Source organism: Ursus maritimus, unplaced genomic scaffold (assembly GCF_017311325.1).
Source record: "Ursus maritimus isolate PB19 unplaced genomic scaffold, ASM1731132v1 scaffold_5, whole genome shotgun sequence".
In the NCBI taxonomy this organism is placed as follows: domain Eukaryota; kingdom Metazoa; phylum Chordata; class Mammalia; order Carnivora; family Ursidae; genus Ursus; species Ursus maritimus.
The window spans coordinates 11179626-11201356 of record NW_024426663.1 but is presented as its reverse complement, the minus strand read 5'-3'; the positions used below and the strand labels follow the sequence as shown (position 1 = coordinate 11201356).

Below are 21731 nucleotides of genomic sequence, written 5' to 3'. Positions count from 1 at the left end.
CTTTGTATGTAACTATATTATACACACACTCTTACCAGAATTTTTAAAATAACTTCTGCTTATTCAACTTTACATTATTATACTTTTTTTTTTGCTACTATATGCAATACTGCAAAACACAGCCTGTTGTATGTAAGCATATTTTTTAAGTATAATCCTATGACAAATCATTATTTATAGAATCTACTGTTCATAAAGTAACTGCAGTTTTAATTTGTGTAGATATCATTAATTTTGGCCCTAAAGAGGTTAGGAATTGTCATGAATTTACTCCCTAACTGTATTCTATCTCTCTCTCTGTTTCCTTGTCTTTCTCTCTTTTTCTCTCAATTACCAGATATCTGACAGTTAAAAAAAAAAAAAAGAAAGATACCTGTTGGTACTTTTATTTTATTAATTACAAGCGAGGTATATATCCTTCTATATATGTACTAATGTTTCTAATTGCTCTGTTATCTTGCTCTCAATTGCTGATTTACATCTCTTTATAATTTGTCTGTTTTCTAAATCTTGACTGAGCCTTTTGTATAATATAGGTGTTTGTAAAAATATGTTTTTCCTACTTCTTATTTCTCACTTTCTTTGCTGTCATTATTTTGCAAAACAAAATATTTGTACTCCCCTTTGTGGCTTTTTATTACAAGGACTGAAAAGCAGGTCCTGATTACATGATTTCTTTTTTTTCTGATTAAATGATTTCTGATTAGCAATTGAAAGGATTTCTCTACCTCTGGATCATAAATATATCAAAACCTTGTTTTACTTAGAATAATGTTGTTAAGTGAAAGTATGTTGTAATCCAGATATAGAATTTAAAGGTTTCTAGTAGTCACATTAAAAAAGAAAAAGAAACAAGTATTTATTTTAATAAACTATTTTAACTCAATATATCCAAATTACTATTTCAACATGGAATTAATATAAAAATTATTAATGAGATATCCTATAGTATTTTAAGATGTATTTTACACTTACGTGTCAAATTGAAGCAAAGCTGTCATTGGAAATACTTGATCTGTATTTTAATTTTATAAAATTTACAGTTTAAAACATAGATTGACATATTAAGTTCTTCCAATCATGCCTATTTTCTAATAACTGAATCAAATATCAGGTTTTTTTTTTAAGATTTTATTTATGTGACAGAGACACAGCCAGCGAGAGAGGGAACACAGCAGGGGAGTGGGAGAGGAAGAAGCAGGCTCCCAGCGGAGGAGCCCGATGTGGGACTCGATCCCAGAATGCCGGGATTATGCCCTGAGCCGAAGGCAGACACTTAACGACTGTGCTACCCACGCGCCCCCTCAAATATCAGTTTTAAAGTTAAATATAAATTAAATTAAATTAAAACTGTAGTTGCCATTTACAACAGCCATAGTTCGAGTATTCAAAAGCCACATGGAGGGAGGTTGGGAAGATGGCGAGGGGTAGGTGACCCCTTTTTCAGCCAGTCCCCTGAGTCGAGCTGGATGGGTACCAGACCAGCCTGAACATCCACGGAACCAGCCTGAGACGCAGGAAGATGCATCTGTGTCTCTACAAATGACCATCTCCAGTGCTGAGTATTGAGGTACGAAGCGGGGAGCCGTGAAACCGCGCACAGATATCGGAAGATAAACGGAACGGGGAGGGAGCCGCTGCGATCAGGCGCCGGGAAGCGGTAGCCACCTGCACAGGGGAGTGGGCGGACTCACGGTGACGGCACCCGGCACCCGCGAGAGAGCAGACTGAGACTGTGAGCCGGGAACCCGCACCACCAGACTGAAACGGAGTTCCCGTGCGCTCACTGGAACCAGACTGAGACCGGGAGCTCCGGGAGCGTCATCCCGGGACACAGCGGGGGTTTTCAGCAGCACCGACGGAAACAGTTAAAATGGCCAAGAGAGCTCAGTGGAGAATGGACTGCAATCTCTCTGTTCTGAGACAGAGGCTGGGATACGGCCACTGCTGCTCTGACCCTCAGAAGAGGCATACAAACCCGCCAGGGAAAGCCGCCAGAGAACAAAAGCCTGGAAATACTGGCTCACAGCGTGCTCATCCCCATCCCCCCTGGCAGGGGACACGGAGACTCTACCCAAACAGGGTTGCCTGAGTATCGGCGCGGCAGGCACCTCCCCCAGAAGGCAGGCTGAAAAATCAAGAAGCCCACATCCCGGGGCGCCTTGGTGGCACAGTCATTAAGCGCCTGTCTTGGGCTCAGGGCGTGATCCCGGCATTCCAGAAAGGAGTCCCTCATCGGGCTCCTCCGCTGGGAGCCTGCTTCTTCCTCTCCCACTCCCCTGCTTGTGTTCCCTCTCTCGTTGGTTGTCTCTCTGCCACATAAATAAATAAAATTTTTAAAGAAGATGCCCACATCCCTAAGATCCCTGTAAAACAAGTGCACACTGCCTGGGTCCCGGTCAATAATTTGGGCTCTGGACAACCCCGCAACCTCTCATCAGAATGACGAGAAATCGTCCCCCCCAGCAAAGAAAAGACAATGAGTCTGTGGCCTCTGCCACAGAACTAATGGATATGGATATAACCAAATTATCAGAAATGGAGTTCAGAGTAACAATGGTCAAGATGATGTGTAGACTTGAAAAAAGTATTAACGAAAATGTTAATGAGAATATAGAATCTCTAAGGGCGGAAATGAGAGCGAACTTGGCAAAAATTAAAAATTCTATGAGCCAAATGCAGTCAAAACTAGAGGCTCTGACGGCCAGGGTCACTGAGGCAGAAGAACGTATTAGCGAATTGGAGGATAGGTTAGTAGAAGAAAAAGCGAAAACAGAATCTGGACTTAAAAAAATCCACGCCCACGAATGTAGGTTACAGGAGATTACTGACTCAATGAAACAATCCAATGTCAGAATCATCGGCATCCTCGAGGGGATGGAGAAAAACAGAGGTCTAGAAGAGATATGTATTGAAAGCGGCCAGGGCAAAGAAATTTCTCACGTACCAAGGCAAAAGCATCAGAATTACGTCAGACCTGTCTACACAGACCTGGAATGAGAGAAAGGGTTGGGGGAGCATTTTTAAAGCTCTTTCAGAGAAAAACATGCAGCCAAGGATCCTTTATCCAGCAAGGCTGTCATTCAGAATTGATGGAGAAATAAAGACATTTCAGAATCGCCAGTCACTAACCAATTTTGTAACTACGAAACCAGCCCTACAGGAGATATTACGGGGGGTTCTATAAAAGTAAAAAGGCCCCAAGAGTGATACAGAACAGAAAGTCACAGCCAATACAAACAAAGACTTTACTGGCAACATGGCAACATTAAAATCATATCTCTCAGTAATCAGTCTTAATGTAAATGGTTTGAACCATCCCATAAAACGCCACAGGGTTGCAGATTGGATAAAAAGAAATGACCCATCCATTTGCTGTCTACAAGAGACTCATTTCGAACCCAAAGATGCATTCAGACTGAGAGTAAGGGGATGGAGTACCATCTTTCACGCAAATGGACCTCAAAAGAAAGCTGGGGTAGCAATTCTCATATCAGATAAATTGGATTTTAAACTACAGACTATAGTTAGAGATGCAGAAGGGCACTATATTATTCTTAAGGGAAGTATTCAACAAGTGGATATGACAATTATAAATATATATGCCCCCAACAGGGGAGCAGCAAGATACACAAGCCAACTCTTATCCAGAATAAAGAGACATATAAATGAAAATACATTAATAGTAGGGGACCTCAACACTCCACTATCAGAAATAGACAGAACACCCTGGCAAAACTAAGCAAAGAATCAAAGGCTTTGAATGCCATACTCGACGAGTTGGACCTCATAGATATATATAGAACACTACACCCCAGAACCAAAGAATACTCATTCTATTTTAATGCCCATGGAACATTCTCAAGAACAGACCATGTTCTGGGACACAAAACAGGTCTCATGCGATACCAAGAGACTTGGTATTATTCCATGAATATTCTCAGACCACGACGCTTTGAAATTGGATCTCAACCACAAGGAAAAATTTGGAAGAAACTCAAAACACTTGGAGACTAAGAACCATCCTGCTCAGGAATGATTCAATAAACCAGGAAATCAAAAATCAATTTAAACAATTTATGGAGACCAACGAGAATGAAAGCACAACAGTCCAAAACCTTTGGGATACTGCAAAGGCAGTCCTAAGGGGGAAATACATAGCCATCCAAGCCTCACTCAATAGAACAGAAAAATCTAAAATGCAGTTTTTATATTCTCACCTCAAGAAGCTGGAACAGCAACAGAGGGACAGGCCTAATCCACGCACAAGGAAGCAGTTGACCAAAATTAGAGCTGAAATCAATCAAGCAGAAACCAGAAGTACAGTAGAGCAGATCAACAGGACTAGAAGCTGGTTCTTGGAGAGAATCAATAAAATTGACAGACCACTGGCAAGACTTATCCAAAAGAAAAGAGAAAGGACCCAGATTATTAAAATTATGAATGAAAAAGGAGAGGTCACGACGAACACCATTGAAATTGGAAGGATTATTAGAAATTTTTATCAACAGCTATATGCCAATAAACTAAGCAATCTGGAAGAGATGGAATCCTTCCTGGAAACCTATAAACTACCAAGATTGAAACCGGAAGAAATTGATTCCTTAAACAGGCCAATTAATTATGAAGAAATTGAGTCAGTGATAAACAACCTTCCAAATAACAAAACTCCAGGCCCGGACGGTTTTCCTGGGGAATTCTACCAAACATTCAAAGAAGAAATAATACCTATTCTCCTAAAGCTATTTCAAAAAATAGAAACAGAAGGAAAGCTACCAAACTCATTCTATGAGGCCAATATTACCTTGATCCCCAAACCAGGCAAAGACCCCATCAAAAAGGAGAATTACAGACCGATTTCCCTAATGAATATGGACGCCAAAATCCTCAACAAGATACTTGCTAATAGAATCCAACAGTACATTAAAAGGATTATCCATCACGATCAAGTGGGATTCATACCTGGGATGCAAGCGTGGTTCAATATTCGCAAATCAATCAGCGTGATACATCATATCAACAAGAAAAGACTCAGGAACCATATGATCCTCTCAATCGATGCCGAAAAAGCATTTGACAAAATACAGCATCCTTTCCTGATTAAAACCCTTCAGAGTGTAGGAATAGAAGGTACATTTCTCAATCTCATAAAAGCCATCTATGAAAAGCCTACTGCAAATATTATTCTCAATGGGGAAAAGCTGGAAGCCTTTCCCTTAAGATCAGGAACTCGACAAGGATGCCCACTCTCGCCACTATTATTCACACACACACACACACACACACACACACAATTTTAAGCACAATGAAGATGGGAAACAGGAATAATCTAGGCAGAGGATGTGCCAGCCCGAAGCTATAAGTGGCAAGTCTGGACTCGCCCCTGCAAGTCATCCCAAGATGGGACCAGGACAAACTCCTGGGTGCGCGGGGGTCCCTGGAGGTGGCAACGTGGTGGTACTGGCCATGCCAGCACTCTTCCCACATCATCAGGTCCACAAGAAGATGCCGATAATCCTGGGAGGGCTACCACCACGTTCCAGGGGCTGGTAGTGGCTGGCGAGAGAAAGGTGCTGTTTTCTAACAGGAGCTGCCATTTGTAAGCTGCTCTGGGCCTTATGCATGTTAGCAGGAGCTTACAGCCTTTCCTCTTGAAGCCCAGGCCTGAAGCAGGAAGGGCGTGAGCTGGACGCTGGATGCAGGAGCAGCGTGGCTCACAGTTATAGGATGGTTGGCCCTGAGCTTCACTGAGCATCACCAGGGACCCCAGTCCCACTGTGTGGAAACTGACACTGACCAATCGTTGACTCTGAAAAGGACTGAGGATGGGGCCAGGCACACCAGTTCCCAGAGGAGTCTGAGGAGGAGAACCACCCAGAAAACAATTCACTTTTGTTATTTACAAACAAATGAACAAAACCCAGATTCCCAGGCCCACCTAGCCCACACTCCCGCAGAAGTTTGGAGAACAGGAGCCCTTTGTTCCAACCCTCACAACCCTTCCTCCTTGGTCCCTCCTACACACACACAGAATTTTGTTCCCACACCCCACAGGGGTGGGTGAGCCTGGTCAAATCCCAGCTCCTCTGTCTCGAGCTGGGTGGTCTCTGCAGTTAGACTCAGTTTCTACATTAGAGAAGCAGAAAGAGCAGTGTCAACCCACAGCCTGGTTTTGGCTTTCCAGAACATAGTGAATAAACAGCTGTGATGCTGCTTTTGGTCATGATGTTGGTGACGGACTCCATGGGCCGAGTGGAGAAGCAGTCAGTGCTCAGCCCCGAGCTCCTGGCCTGGGATGATTTTCACTCGACTGCCCAGGGGCCAGACCTCATGCAAGCATAGGGGCCTGCTATCTGCCCAGGGATAAAAGCAAGATCCTGCTAGAGTCACTGACAAAATGCAGGGTGCCTCTATTGTTGCAAATACCACCATGAAGTAAAGTAACTTGCCATTCATAGGAACGTTGTTTTGACTCTTACCTTGTTGGCATACCATTAGGCATTGCCCCCAAAACGTAGGGAAGGTGGTCCACCCTGGACTTTAGCATCTTCGAAAACCAACCTAATACTTAATTACCTTCCAAAAACTAGAGTTGTAGTCATCTACTGTTGTCTAAACACCACCCCAAACTCAGTAGCTAAAAACTACTGTTTATAATTGTTGGAGAGGATGTGGAGAAAGGGGATCCCTCCTACATTGTTGGTGGGAATGCAGGTTGGTGCAGCCACTCTGGAAAACAGTGTGGAGGTCCCTTAAAAAGTTAAAAATTGAGCTACCCTATGACCCAGGCATTGCACTACTGGGTATTTACCCCAAAGATACAGACGTAGTGAAGAGAAGGGCCATATGCACCCCAATGTTCATAGCAGCATTGTCCACAATAGCTAAATCGTGGATGGAACCGAGATGCCCTTCAACAGATGACTAGATTAAGAAGCTGTATATATTCCATATATACAATGGAATATTACTCAGCTATCAGAAAGAACGAGTTTTCAACATTTGCTGCAACATGGATGGCACCGGAAGAGATAATGCTAAGTGAAATAAGTCAAGCAGAGAAAGACAATTATCATATGGTTTCTCTCATTTATGGAACATAAGAACTAGGAAGATCGGTAGGGGAAGAAAGGGATAAAGAAACGGGGGGATAATCAGGAGGGGGAATGAAGCATGAGAGACTATGGACTCTGTGAAACAAACTGAGGGCTTCAGAGGGAAGGGGGGTGGGAGAATGGGACAGACTGGTGATGGGTAGTAAGGAGGGCACGTATTGCATGGTGCACTGGGTGTTATCCGCAACTAATGAATCATCGAGCTTTACATCAGAAACCAGGGATGTACTGTATGGTGACTAACATAATATAACAAAAAACATTTAAAAAAAATAAAGGCAAGAGATAAATTCCTAAAAAAAAAAAAAAAGCCACATGGAGCTAGCAGCTGTCATATTAGAACAGTTGTAGAAATTTTACAGATTAGTTGTTTAGACGGTTAATTTATTGGTTTACATGAGTTTGGGATCCAGCTTCAGTTTTCTCCCAAAGAGTTAAGCATTTTTACTAGCATCACATTTTTTTTTAATATTTTTTTTTTTTACAACTAATTTTTGTTGCCAACAAAATTCCTATCCTTTGCTTCTATTTCTGAATTGTTTCTTCTGTTTCATTGAATGTCTTCTACTTTCTTCTCTGGATTTTGTTATTTCCTAATCAACCTGGTATAATCCAATTCAGGCTTCTTGTTTTTAACTAAATAACTATACAGTTACTTCCTAAAGTGCTCTGAAGGAAACCTTTTCATTTTAGCTAACATTTCAATTTTAATACTGTCAGAGTAGATAACATTGTAGTTTAAAAGTATTCACATTTTTTCCCACTTTCACTGAGAATTTTGGCTTTAGTCGTATTTTTCTAACTATGTATTTTCCCCATTTACAGGAATCAGATTTATCCTTAAATTCTTCATTAAGAATTCTGAGTTAGGGACATTTATCCTCTCCAATTTACTGTTTTCTGATAATCATTTTTGCTTAAGATTTTATTTATTTGAGAGAGTACAAGCAGGGGGGAGGTGTAGAGGGACAAGCAGACTCCCTGCTGAGCAGGGAGCCCAATGTGGGACTTGACCTCAGGACCCTGGGATCAAGACCTGAGCCGAAGGCAGATGCTTAACCACTGAGCCATCCAGGTGCCCCTTTTCGCTAAGTTTTTGATAAAACTTGTACCACGGAAGAGGTGTTCAGTCTGCTCTTCAACACACTAAAATATTTTTTATCAAAATTAAATGATCATTTGGTTTTAAAGACTGAAGGCAGAACACGATCCGCTGTTTTACACTCAGCACTGCATTTTACATAAGTTTCCTCCTTAGGCGCCCAGACATCCCCTGTGACTTGTAACCCGCAGTGGCAATGCTCATAACAGTCTCCCCAGCAGAATCCACCGGACTCTGCCTTGCTTTTATTAGGGAGTAGGATACCCATCTTCAATTTCTTCCACTTTTCAGTTTTAATTCCTTCCGTCCAAGTTCATATTCTTGGATACAGGTGATACAGGTGAAGAAAGAACCGAATCATTATTCTGACAGGCCCACACCAGAGTGACTCCAGCTACCTTTACATTCGACACAAGCATGAAATCCACAGGGTGCCAAGTGCATGTGCTGCTGGAGAGACTCTACCACAGGGCATTTGCTTTACCTCTGCGGTACTGGTGCAGGGAAGATGCAGAATTCTTAATAATGCCTTTATTCGTATAATTCATTCTTCTCTTATTTTCTTGGTAAGACCCATATAAAAAGGTGTCACATTCTAAAGGAGCATAAATTCAACTCCAAAAGGCTTGAAAATGATGTAATTTTCAAGCAGCATGCTTGAAAAGGAAGCCTGGAAACTGGAATTCCATCCTTATACACAGCACTGATGTTCTAAAATTCATCTTCGGACAGATTTTCCTTTAAACTTCTTATCATCTCAAAGGTTGCTCCCTCAAATTTGGTGTCTACCCCAAACTTCATTCTGTCTTTAAGTAATTTCACCCTTTCACTGTGCGGATATTACCTCTTCTCTGATAAACAGATTTAGTTTCCTTTTAATGTAAACCAAATTTGCTTTTCCTTGATTATTCTATTTTTCTGTACTTCTCCATATCAAAAGACAGAGCTACCAGAACTAAGTAGAAAGAAGAGAAGGTGGAATTAGCTGAAAGAGTGCATACACCTGAATATTCTCTACATTGTACTTATGAAACTATATTTGATATGGATTGTTCTTTTACCTAACCCTGTCACACAGAAAGTTTTCAAATTATTCTCCATACAGAAATTACATCCATCTATATATATTTACATAGGTTTCGTCTGCCTTTTTAAGCATCTTCTGATAGTTATCATTATTCACCATATTATTGGATTAAGACAAAATATTGTCTAAACCAAGCAGTCTTCTCCACAAAAATTAAATACTAGACACTAACTCTTTTTTTACTTTTTAGTAAAACTGTTTCTTCTAAATTTACAAAATACCTAAGAATGAATTTTTTTTCCGAAGCAAATGATACTTTATGTAACACTAAATGTCTTTCTAGGGGGGTGGGGGTTAGGGGCACTATTTGATGGTATGGAAGTCATTCTTTGTTTTTTATTTAAATTCTCAATAAATTCTTCACACTTACAGAATATACCCATGATCAAGTCTTTGTGTTTAGATGAAGTTCCTAGGATCCAAACTAAAAGAGAATCTACCATTTATAAAGTTCTAGAAAAGAGAGCTCCCATTTATAAAGTTCTAGAAAAGAGAGCTCCCATCATTGACTAGTGCTTCTAATATTTCCTTTATTACCAAGAAAGGATGATGTGGAGGAAAATTTTCTCTTCCCCTATATCTAAAGTAACAAACACATTATTCTTGGGCATATTCCCTCTAGAACTCAGCACTAAGACAAGTTATGCCAAGCAGAATCACCAAAGCCATTTCTAAAATGCAAAACTGTTCTGTTTAGTAATGGCATTTGGATTCACACTATGGGTAGTATCAACATCTATGTATGTACTCTTAAGGTTTCATACACAATCCTTTATCATGTATACATAATTACTACAAAATATGGTTAAGTCCTTAGCAACATATTTATGGGTATGTTTCCAAGGGCAAGGGAAACAAAAGCAAGAATGAACTATTGGGGCTACACCAATTAAAAAGCTTTTACACAGTGAAGGAAACCATCCACAAAACAAAGAGACAATCTACTGAAGGGGAGAAGAAATTTGCAAATGATATGTCTAACAGGAAGTTCATATCCACCATATATAAAGAATTTATACAACTCAACACCAAAACAAACAAACAAAACCTGATTTTAAAAATGGGCAGAGCACCTGAATGGACATTTAAGAAAATATATAGACGGCCAGTAAACACATGAAAAGATGCTCAACATTACTTATCATCAGGGACATGCAAACCAAAACCACAGGAGATATTACTTCATACTAGTCCAACTGATTAGTATCAAAAGGATAAGAAATAACAGGTGGAAAAAGAAAGTCCTCCTGAACTACTGGTGGGAATGGAAACGGTACATCCACTGATGAAATGGGGTTTCTCAATAAATTACAAATACAAATATCTTATGATCCAGTAATTCCTACTGGGTTTTTACCCAAAGAAAATGAAAACACTAATTCAAAAAGAGAGATGCACACCTATGTTTATGTAACATTATTTAAAATAGCCAAGATATGGAAGCAACCTAAGTGCCCATCAGATGAATGGACAAAGTGGTACACACACACACACACACACACACACACACAAGAATATTACTCAGCCATAAAAAAAATGAGCTCTCGCCATCTGCAACAACATGGATGGACCACGCTAAGTGAAATAAATCAGGGAAGACAAATACCATATGATTTTATTTATATGCGGAATCTAAAAAATGGAACGAATGAACAAACAAGCAGAAAATAAACTCTTAAATGCAGAGAACCAACTGGTGGTTGCCAGAGGGGAGGTGGGTGGGTGAAACAGATAAAGGGGATTAAGAAGTAGAAACTTCCAAATTATAAAATATATAAGCTACAGAAGATGAAAAGTATAAGATAAAAAAAAGTAAGGCTAATTTATGAAAAACCATTGCTTAAAAGCCTCTCAGGATGCTATCAGTAAACTGCAGAGGCAAAATGGAAAAGTCAAGAATTGTAGGCTGAATTAAAAATTTAGGTAGATATAACTTTTGAGAGAAATATCTGAAAATAAAATATCCACAAGATACAGCACGGTGACAGAACTAGAGATAGCCAATGTTTCTGAATATCAGAAATGGGTATTTCTACACAGTGCATTTGCTACTACAAATTCTGAGAAAAATCGAAGTTATTGTTGTGCTTGAGCATAATGAAATTCTAAAATACAAACCCCAAAATACCATGGACTTCATATTATTCATTTCTCTAGAAGAGAAAGAGAATAGGGTTTTTTTGGTTTTTTTTGTTTTTTTGGTTTTGTTGTTTGTTGTTGTTATTGGCTAGGTAGTCATCTCTGCCACATTTATGAAGAAATTTGAGAATCTAGCCTGGCTTCACATCCCAGGCAAAATTTTAAAAAATACGAATATGTGAGATCCAGTCAGTCTTAGATATGGTATTGCACAACAAAGATAATGAAAGAATAATTAGTGGAGAAATGATGCCATGTATTTTTTTATGATGGCTACCGACAAGATCAAAAACAGACCTTTCCCTTTGCTTCTACCTAATGACAAAGTCAGACACAGTTCCTTCCTCTTTCACCCCTAGTCAGTGTGAGTAGTTAGGATTTGAATGGTTTGTCCCTCAGAAACTGGCCTGACACAGAGATAAACACTTCTCATTTATCTAAGTGTCTGACACATTCCCTACATACAAAATAACCCTGACGGTAAAGCACCTAGCTTTCCCCGCTCCTTATAAAAATTGCTAAGGCAAAAATACTCTGTTAAACTCTGATTTTCAGATGTGGCCTGTTCTCCCCATTGCAGTTGCCCAATAAAATCGTCTCTTAATTAGCTGGTGAATTTTGTCTTTGACAGTACCATACATCTCCATCAATAATTCTAAATCGATAAAAGAATAAATAATAGCATTTAGATTGAGGCAAGGGATTTAAAGATTGAAAACAATATGGAGGAAACAGATGAATCTGAAACCCATATTTCATTGTCCATCAGTACTTGACAGATAATACAAAATTCTACATTAATGCTTTATAGGCATGAGAGTTTGAACTATTTCAGAAGATCAGTTTCAATGAACGGTGCCTAGAACTATTTCTAGAATAAAGGGAGAATATTCTGTGTGCAGAAAGAAGTAAAAGACTTACCTTTTCTTGACAGTTATGTGATCTTCAGTTTCCATCTCTAAATAAGTTTATTCTTTACCATCTGCTCTATTTTATTGCTACCATGTTTGAAATACATTTAATAAATAGAAGAGATATGAAATTTCCCAAAACTCTCAATATGATGTAGAATCAAAGAAAGTAAGAGAGTGCTAAATTCAGAATGACAGAATTATATTGAAAAAAAATTCTACTATTAAATTATTTACAATCTAACCTACATATATGTATTCTGTTTACCTCATTCACTTTGTCTTTCTTCCTTTTTTGGGCAATTTCTGTGAGTTTCTTCTCATATCCCAATAATTGGACCCATATACAATTCTCACAGTTTATCTTTTGTTTAAAAGATTTTCTTGTCCTATTGGCATCCACAGCCGGGCACCATCTCCATCTCCTTCAGTATTGCCAGGCTTCCTTAATTCTCTCTTAGCTATTGTTTGTCTTACAAAATGGAAGGAAAGATCATAATTCAAATTTCTATCTTTTGGTAATATGTGTATAAAGATAATAATCTGTAAATTTTTAAACATTTTTCAAAATTGTCAAGGTCATAATAAAACAAAAGATGACTTAGATATAGTCCTAGATTGGAAGAGACAAAGGAGAAAGGATAATTCAAAATTAAATACAATGTGCTATTGAGGATGGAGCCTGGAGAAGACCAACGGCACTACTGGAAAAAATCTGCAGAAACCTGAATCAAGGCTGGAGCTTAGTTGATAGCAGTACACAAATGGTGGTTCTCAGTTTTAACAAATATACCATCATCATATACAACTTTAACACGGGCAAAAATCTAGATGAAGGGCATATGGGGATTCTCTATGATATGTCTGCAATTTTTCTGTAAATCTAAAATTACTACAAAATACAAAATTAAAACCAGAAAACAATACAGAAGTACCTACCGTATTCTTCTCCAAGCAGCCTCCATGACGGTAACTTCTCTTGAGAGACTGCTGAAAACTCCTGCTTGTGCTCAATGGGAGGGTTTTCATTTGGATTCGGCGATGTCACTCAATGTTCCCAAACCTGGAGATCAAAGAAATATGTGTCTATCTTCTCCACTCTGATCATCGCTGTGGTTGAGGGCTGTGCTCTTGGCCCACCTTCCCCATTCTTGGCCCACCTTCCCCAAAGCTTTCAGTCCCCCTCGCAGGAGCTGTGTTACATGAAGTTCTTGAGGGGAAAAAAAAGTCTGAAGACTCTCTTACGATATAAATCAAACTCTATTTTATTGCAACATTTGGGACCCAAACCATCTTATCATTTATTTCCCTCTTGAACTAGCAACAACCCCACTAATTCACACATACACTTCCTTCAGGGAAAATCAAGTGAAAATCAAGATATGAAAGCTAATATTTGTCTGCTTCTCAAGCTCAGCAATTCATCAGAGCCTCACCAGCATGTCTAATTCCCAAGGCGCACACATGCGCGCGCACACACACACACACACAGAATTCTTCATCATTACAAACAATGGGTGAGCGAAATTCTCTCTGAGAGAGTCAAGAAAAATCTCTAAAAAAATAAAAACAGGGGGCACTCAGGTGGCTCAGTCACTTGAGAATATGGCTCTTGGTTCCTGCTTAGGTCATGATCTCATGGGTCTCAGGATCTAGCCCAGTCTTGGGCTCCGTGCTCAGAAGGGAGTCTGCTTATTTTCTTCCTCTGCCCCTCCCCACTTGCTCTAGCTCTTTCTCTCTAAAATAAATAAATCTTTAAAAAATAAAAATGAAAGAAATTATTAAATAATGATGAAAATTGAGTACTAAACATTGGTTATTTGATGGAGCTGGTATTCGTCACTTTCCTTAACTAATGCTAAATCTGCATTTACAACCCTCTCCTGAAACAGCGTAATTCATGCTGTAAAGGCTTGCTAATAGCTAGGCTCCAGTGAAGACACTTCCCTGTAAATATATCATCTGAATCTGAAGTATATATACAATCTTTGACCATATGAAGCAAGGGTTTCATTACCACCATTTTCTGCTTTCCATTGTGTATTTAATCACCTCCCATATTCTTTAATGATTAACCCTTCAGCTTCAGGAAGATGTGGCATTTTTCACAGGCTTTTATTTCACCTAAGAAATTTGTTTCAGGGGCGCCTGGGTGGCACAGCGGTTAAGCATCTGCCTTCGGCTCAGGGCGTGATCCCGGCGTTATGGGATCAAGCCCCACATCAGGCTCCTCCGCTATGAGCCTGCTTCTTCCTCTCCCACTCCCCCTGCCTGTGTTCCCTCTCTCGCTGGCTGTCTCTATCTCTGTTGAATAAATAAATAAAATCTTTGAAAAAAAAAAAAAAGAAGTTTGTTTCATACACATTCAGCCAATGGCTGTATAGGAGGCAGATGTGACTGGGAGGCATTTATACCCGTTGAAAATCCATTCATAATGTTGTCTGATTCCTAAGCCATGATAATTAATGTTATTTATGTTTTATATAGCTGCCTTTAGTGCTGGAAGTTAAAGGGTTTGAAGAGACATGGGACATTTAAAGGCTTTATTTTTTTCAACTTGGAAGAAAGATGGCATGTAAAAGAGCATTAAAAATTCATAGATGTACAAAGTGCTTTTGGATTTGCTAATTGTTTTCAAAGATTTACACAGTACCTAGAGAAATATAAAGTTATGAGCTATAATAAATTTTTATGTAATTTAAAAAATTGATTTGGATCAGAAGCACTTATTCACCAGTATGTTTGTTATTGACTTTATGTAAGAGCAATAAATATTTTGTATTTAAATGAAAATGGCACATTACTTTACTTGTATCTGCATTTACTCACAACGCTACTGATGTATGATTTTATGCCTGCAAGTAAAAAGAAGGGGGCATGCAACATCAGGAGCAGTTATTTTTGTTGCCCTATTTTTAAAAATTAAATGTTATTTAAAAATATAACTATGTCAAATCATCACCAAAGAAAATTATAACAAAGATAATATTTTCTTAAATATTTATTTATTTAAGATTTTATTTATTTGTTTGAGAAAGAGAGAGAGAGAGAACACAAGCACAGAAGGAGAAGCAGACTCCCCGCTGAGCAGAGAGCCGATTCAGGGCTTGATCCCAGGAATCCTGAGATCGTGACGTGAGCTGAAGGCAGATGCTTAACCAACCGAGCCACCCAAGAGCCCCTTAAATATTTATTAGAAATAAGAAAATATCGGGGGCGCCTGGGTGGCACAGTGGTTAAGCGTCTGCCTTCGGCTGAGGGCGTGATCCCGGCGTTATGGGATCGAGCCCCACATCAGGCTCCTCCGCTATGAGCCTGCTTCTTCCTCTCCCACTCCCCCTGCTTGTGTTCCCTCTCTCGCTGGCTGTCTCTCTCTCTGTCAAATAAATAAATAAAATCTTTAAAAAAAAAAAAAAAGAAATAAGAAAATATCTTTTTATTTCATATACCTAATTCTCTTTGGTTCATGTACCTAACACACTGTTTTCATATGTTTGTTTTAGTGAACCACACCCCTCCTATAAAAAGATGGAATATATGTTTTCTTCATATATTCCAATATACAAAAACTGTATTAAGTACTTCACATTATAAAAATGTTTTGCAAGTTTTTAATTTTAATTCCAGTATAGTTAACATATGGTGTTAAATATAAATAATTGTTCTTTTACTGATGATTTTGTAAAGGATAATAATCACTAAGGAGACTGAACAATATTATGCCTTTCTAATTGTTTATATTGGAGAAGACTGATAATTGGAAGGCTGACAGAGAAGCTCACAGACTGCAGGCATGCTCTGACAAGGGGGATAAAATTCATCTTTGATAGAGTGGTAGGTCCTTTTCATCTTTGGGAAAAGCCATTACAAGGTTTTTCATACACCTAACCGAGAGCTGTCATGTTTAGTCCTTTGTCTTTGTAGGTCTGTGCAGCCCCACAGAGCAAGACAAACGTTCTCATCAGCTCATTCGGGCGTAGTTTTAATATTCCCTTATTTGATTTCAAAAAAACTTCCCAACTTAGTTTTTTTAGATGTTTCCCATCTTGTTTGCTTTCCTTACAAGTATTTTGACTCTTGCCCCTTGAAAAAAAAACACCTGGATTTCTGAACAAAATGCAACATAGGGCCTTACCAAGTCTATAAAATGGATCTATCCTTTATTCTGGATTCTGATAATGCACAGCAAATCTTCGCAGTTTGACTGTGTTCCTAGGTCCCTGCATTTTAAATACCTGAGAGTGAAATCTAAAGATCATCTCACCAATTTTCCCCTATCTGGCCCTGTAATTATTTCCTAACTTTCTCTTCCTCATCTGAATTCAAATGGACTAGTCCCATGTTTTTCCAGCATAAAGAAATTGTTAGAAGATTATCATGCGTGTGGCGCAGGTTGGCATTGGTGTTTCTAAAGCATGCTTATCAAGCAAATATTCTTCGTAAGTGGAACCGACAACCAGTTTTCAAATAATTTCCTACTATGTGCCATACATGGAGCTAGGCGCCATGGATATGATGACGAATAAAACTATATATGATTCTTGCCTTAATAAATCTTACAGTCAAATAACAGGGAGTAACTTCAGCTACAAAACTCACAACTGTTTAAAGTATATGGAAAGAGTGGTAAATATTAGTAGATGGTTCCATTTTAATTATGGAAAATTTCACAAAACTCAAATAGCAACATAATTTCCAATGTTTTGAAATAAATCTAACAAAATATATTTAAGATCTAGACATAAAATACTAAAACATATTCAGAAAACGTAAGATCCTAAATTAGTGGAGTCATACGGCATGTTCATAGTTTGAATACTGTCCTTTCTTCCCAAATTGATCTATAGATTTAATATCATCCCACCGAACATCCCCACATATTTTAGTCAGGTTTGATCAAACCCGAAGTGGAACTACATAGGAGAGGAAAAAAATGGTCTTTTCTATAAAGCATTCAAATATAATTGGATAGCCATTTGGAAGACAAAAACATCAAAACGGACAAATCAAATTTCACAGTACAAATGAAGTTCTAATCCAAGAATATATATATTCGAAAGTGAAAAGCCTAACAAAAAAGCTTCTAAAAAAAAGTAAATACCTTCTTGACTAAAAAGAGATTTTTTTAATTTTTACTTTATTTTTCTTTCTATGCAGGTTTGCCGAATTCAGCAAACAAAACTACATCACCCCTAGTTAAATGTAGATTTCATATAAGCGTTGGATAATCTTCTTTCATGTAAATGCGTACATGCACTTTTCGGTAAATACATATACTGAAATATTTTGTGTGGCTTATCTAAAATTTACATTTAACTGGGTACCTGGTATTTTATCTGACAACTCCATTTCCTGGTAAACAGGTAACAGAATAAAACTGCACGTGGGCGCCAAAAGAGAAGTATAGTAATATTCATAGCAGTATTATTTGGCAGAGTTCCACACTTGACACAACTTAAGTGTCTATCGTCGGTAGAATGATAAAGAAATTGTAATACGTACATAGAACGAAATACCATAAAATACTTGAACAAACTACAGCTAAAGTAAGAAAAGATCCTAACACAGGAGAATACACAGTTTATGATTCTATTTATAGAGTTCAAAAACAGGAAAACTAAATTTGGTATTCTGAGATGGTGGCAATGTTGGATTTCTTGGTCCGGTAGGTATGTATATGTTGAACTCATTCAGTGAGATCTACATTTATACCTTTCTGTAAGAATTATAATTCAACAGAAAATACTAAAATTCACAGCTACACTCATGTAGGCATAATTGATTTTCAGGCAAAAAACATTACTAGAAATAAAAAAGATCACAATGCCATAATTAAAAGTTCAGTCAACCTGTAAGCTGTGAAAATTCGGATCTTGTATTTAGGTAGTAATTAGTTTTAAAATACTTAAATTCCTTTTTAAAACAGCTTTATTGGGGTATACTGAATATACAAGAAACTATACATCTTGAATTGTAAAAAAATAAAATACTGAAAGTTAAATTAACAGATTTTTAAAAATTAATACTACCAGATAATTTGAGATTTTAACATATCTTTCTCCAAAAGAAGTTATAATATAAATTTAATAACACAAAATTAAGTTTGATTTAATGAACATAAGAATATTGAACTAAAAAATTTGAGAATATACTAAATTGGAGAATTTACTGAACTCACCACTTATAAGACCGTAAAGTCATGTTTCAATTAATTTTAAAGAATAGGTGACTTTAAGACTATTTTTTCTGCTGTGGAGATTTTACTTTAAAAATTTTAAAAAATAACCAACCATCCCCATATTTAGAAACTGAAAATACACTTCTGAGTCAAAAAATCAAATTAACAATTAAAAATGCTATGTAGAACTGAAAAAAAATTACATACCCAAGTACTTGGATTAAATTTAAGTGGTATATGGAAGGATTTTTATAGCATAAAAGCCAATACGAGAAAGAAGAAAAGGTGTAATTTATTGATGTATGTTTTTAAAAATACAAAGGAGAGAGAAATTCCTTATGTATAATGTTATATTCCCACAATAGAATATAGTTACAATGTACCAAAATAGAAATAAAGCACATAGCTCTCATTAATACAGTGGTAGTGGAAAGTATAGTCACAGAATACATAATGACTTAATATAATGTACAACACATGTAAAATTCTTGCTCAGGATTACTTATATATGTGTAATATTATTTTTAAAAAGAGAACAAGAGAATGATAAACACAAAATTCTTCGTTATAGTTACCTCTGGGTTAGAAGAACAGGAGAATATGATGGGGAGAGTACAGAAGTAAAAGATGCCTTTAATGCTTCATTTCTCTTTTTTTAAAAAAGTTATACAAATCTGACATGACTGCTTCACCTTTGTAAAAGGATTCAAGCAATGTATTGAAGTATAGGGTAAAAAAGTGTAAGTCTTTTAACTTCCCTCTCACAACTACATTTAGCTTCTCTGTGACCATGTTTTTTAAAATAACCATTAACAGTTGGGGTACATTTTTCTATTCATTAAAAATGAATTTAAACTATTATCTTTGTGCATGTAAGCATGTAGTTGTTTATTAAATAAGTTACATGAAAGTTTATATACTGTCCTATCAGTTATATGTCTTAGAGATTTTTTAATATCAGCACACGAAAGCCTGGTTCTCATTTTTTTTTAATAGTTGCATAACATTCCAATACATGGATAAATATTTTGAAATAATTCCTTCTCAAAAGAGAGTTTTTTGTCCAGTTTTCATTTTTACAAATAATAAATCAAATGATATTGTTTTCTATACATGTTTTTATATATATGCAAATATTTTTTAGAGTAGATTCTCAGAATTTAGATTACAGCTTATTGCATGATCATGTAATAACATGTCAGAGTCTTTCTCAAGGGCACCTGCTTCTCCTTCCATCAATGAGCTCTGAATCTGATGGTGCAGACCTGGAAACTAAGTGAGGGAACACGGTTTTCTATGACAGAGCTGATGTCCACCCTCTTCCCACCAGCTCTTGTGATCTCCTAAGAACATCATGTCTCAGCCATTACCCCAGACCATGAGTCAAGGTCACGTACCTTATAGTATTGCAATCCATTCTGATAACTAGATCTACCTTTCCTTTGTCTTATTAATACTGACACTTGTCTTCTATTCTGGAATTCTATCATTCCCATGAACTCTAAGACCAAGATCCCAGGTGCATGCAGCATCTCTACTGTCAACCCTGATCCACAGAACTGGCGCACAGCTGAGCTAAAAAGTAATGGTGGCCCCTCCACTAGAGTATTCCTTACTGCTTTAGTGAAAGAAATATTCTCAAGCATTTATTAAAGACTATTTTCAGCTTGTGGGTTCTATGGTTTCATATAATAAATCCATTCTAAAATTTCCTAGCTCCCGAGCTATTCCTAAGATTCTGCCAAAGCTTTTCTACAAACTATTGAACTGGAAAACTTTAATTGATTAGTCTGTCTTGTCACCCTTATAACAGAAGCTTGATCCTGAGTTTTACTAATGTTTGCCCCATGACTGCCATAGAGGATATTTACTTAAACATGGCCATGACTTTTACAGTGTGTTTTAAGTGATGATTGTTGACCTGAGCCTTTCACTCTTTCTTCATGGCTTTTAAGGCAGCTAACTAAAAGCAGACAACTTCACATTTCTTACCAGTATGATTGAGCTTACACTATTTTAAAGCTAGACTTAATGCATTCCCCATTGTCACTTCTTCTAGTTCATCGTGCCCAACGTAGCACACATGATAACTTTACAAATGCTAATGTTGTTGTGTTCCAGAATCTCCTNCTGAATGTCTGTTTTCTAGGGCAGAGAGACCATCACGTGGTTCACTGCAAGCAGAGCATGAGGTTAGACTGGGATAAAAGTAGGTTACCGTGAGGTGATACCAAGAAGCACAAGCGAAGGAGTGGAAAGAGGAGATGGAAAATCAATATAAGAGTGCATTATTAATGCCACAGGGAAGACTTAGCTGTGACCTCTAAGAAGTAAAGAAGTCCTCCAGTGATGTCTACCTGAATGAAAAGAAACCAGTGCATTTATCCAGTGACTCCCTCACCTCTTGTTGGTTTGAGACGCACTCTTACGGGCGTTAACAATCTCATATTTTATGTTGTACATGAATATCATCAAATTAGACTGTTGCGGCACCAAAAAGATCCTGAAGCAGAACGGAAAACTGAGTGGCACACATTTGAGATGGAATACAGCCAATGCAGAATGAATCTTTCCACAGCTGACTACTGAAATCATATACAGATGGGGGAGATATGACGTGAGAACCCAAGATGTCTACCATAGGCAGTATAAATGCTATCTCTTAGTAAGGGCATCTGGAAACCAAAAGGTATTTTGACCATATTCGTGATGTAATATCAATCAAAAGTTATTACAAATAAATTCACATTCAAAGATAAATGTAGAAGATGCTAGAATAATTTTTAATTTTTACCTGATGAAGCAGGTATAATTCTATTTATATAATTGTATTTGTATTTGTACTATATATTTAGGAATAATAGAATCATTTTCAAGATGACGTGTATTTTTTTAGTCTGTGATACAGGAACTTTGTAATTTTTCCCACATGTGTGATGACGAAACTTAAAGTAGACGGTGTTTTATATTTATGTACAAAAAGAACTTGAAGCAGAAGTACTTGGTCCTGGGTTCTTACTATTCAATTGTCATATAGATTTTAAAAATTTGTAATTATAATATCCAGGTAAATAATTTCACTCTCTTAACTCATGAGGAAAATCAATAACATTATTTTGAAACAGCTACAAATGCTAACTTTTATGAAAAAAATGACATCATTCTCAAAGTTAAAATATTAAATATCAATTGGATCCTA

The 21731-nt window shown here is 37.5% G+C and overlaps 1 long non-coding RNA gene across 1 annotated transcript in view; it reads right to left on the bottom strand.

Annotated features, from left to right (window-relative positions):
- Nucleotides 1-21731, bottom strand: part of LOC121100688 — a 238163-nt gene that overhangs the window by 61766 nt on the left and 154666 nt on the right. Inside the window, exon 2 of the long non-coding RNA XR_005832389.1 lies at nucleotides 13294-13417. This is a non-coding gene — a long non-coding RNA (uncharacterized LOC121100688). The remainder of the gene's footprint in view (nucleotides 1-13293; nucleotides 13418-21731) is intronic.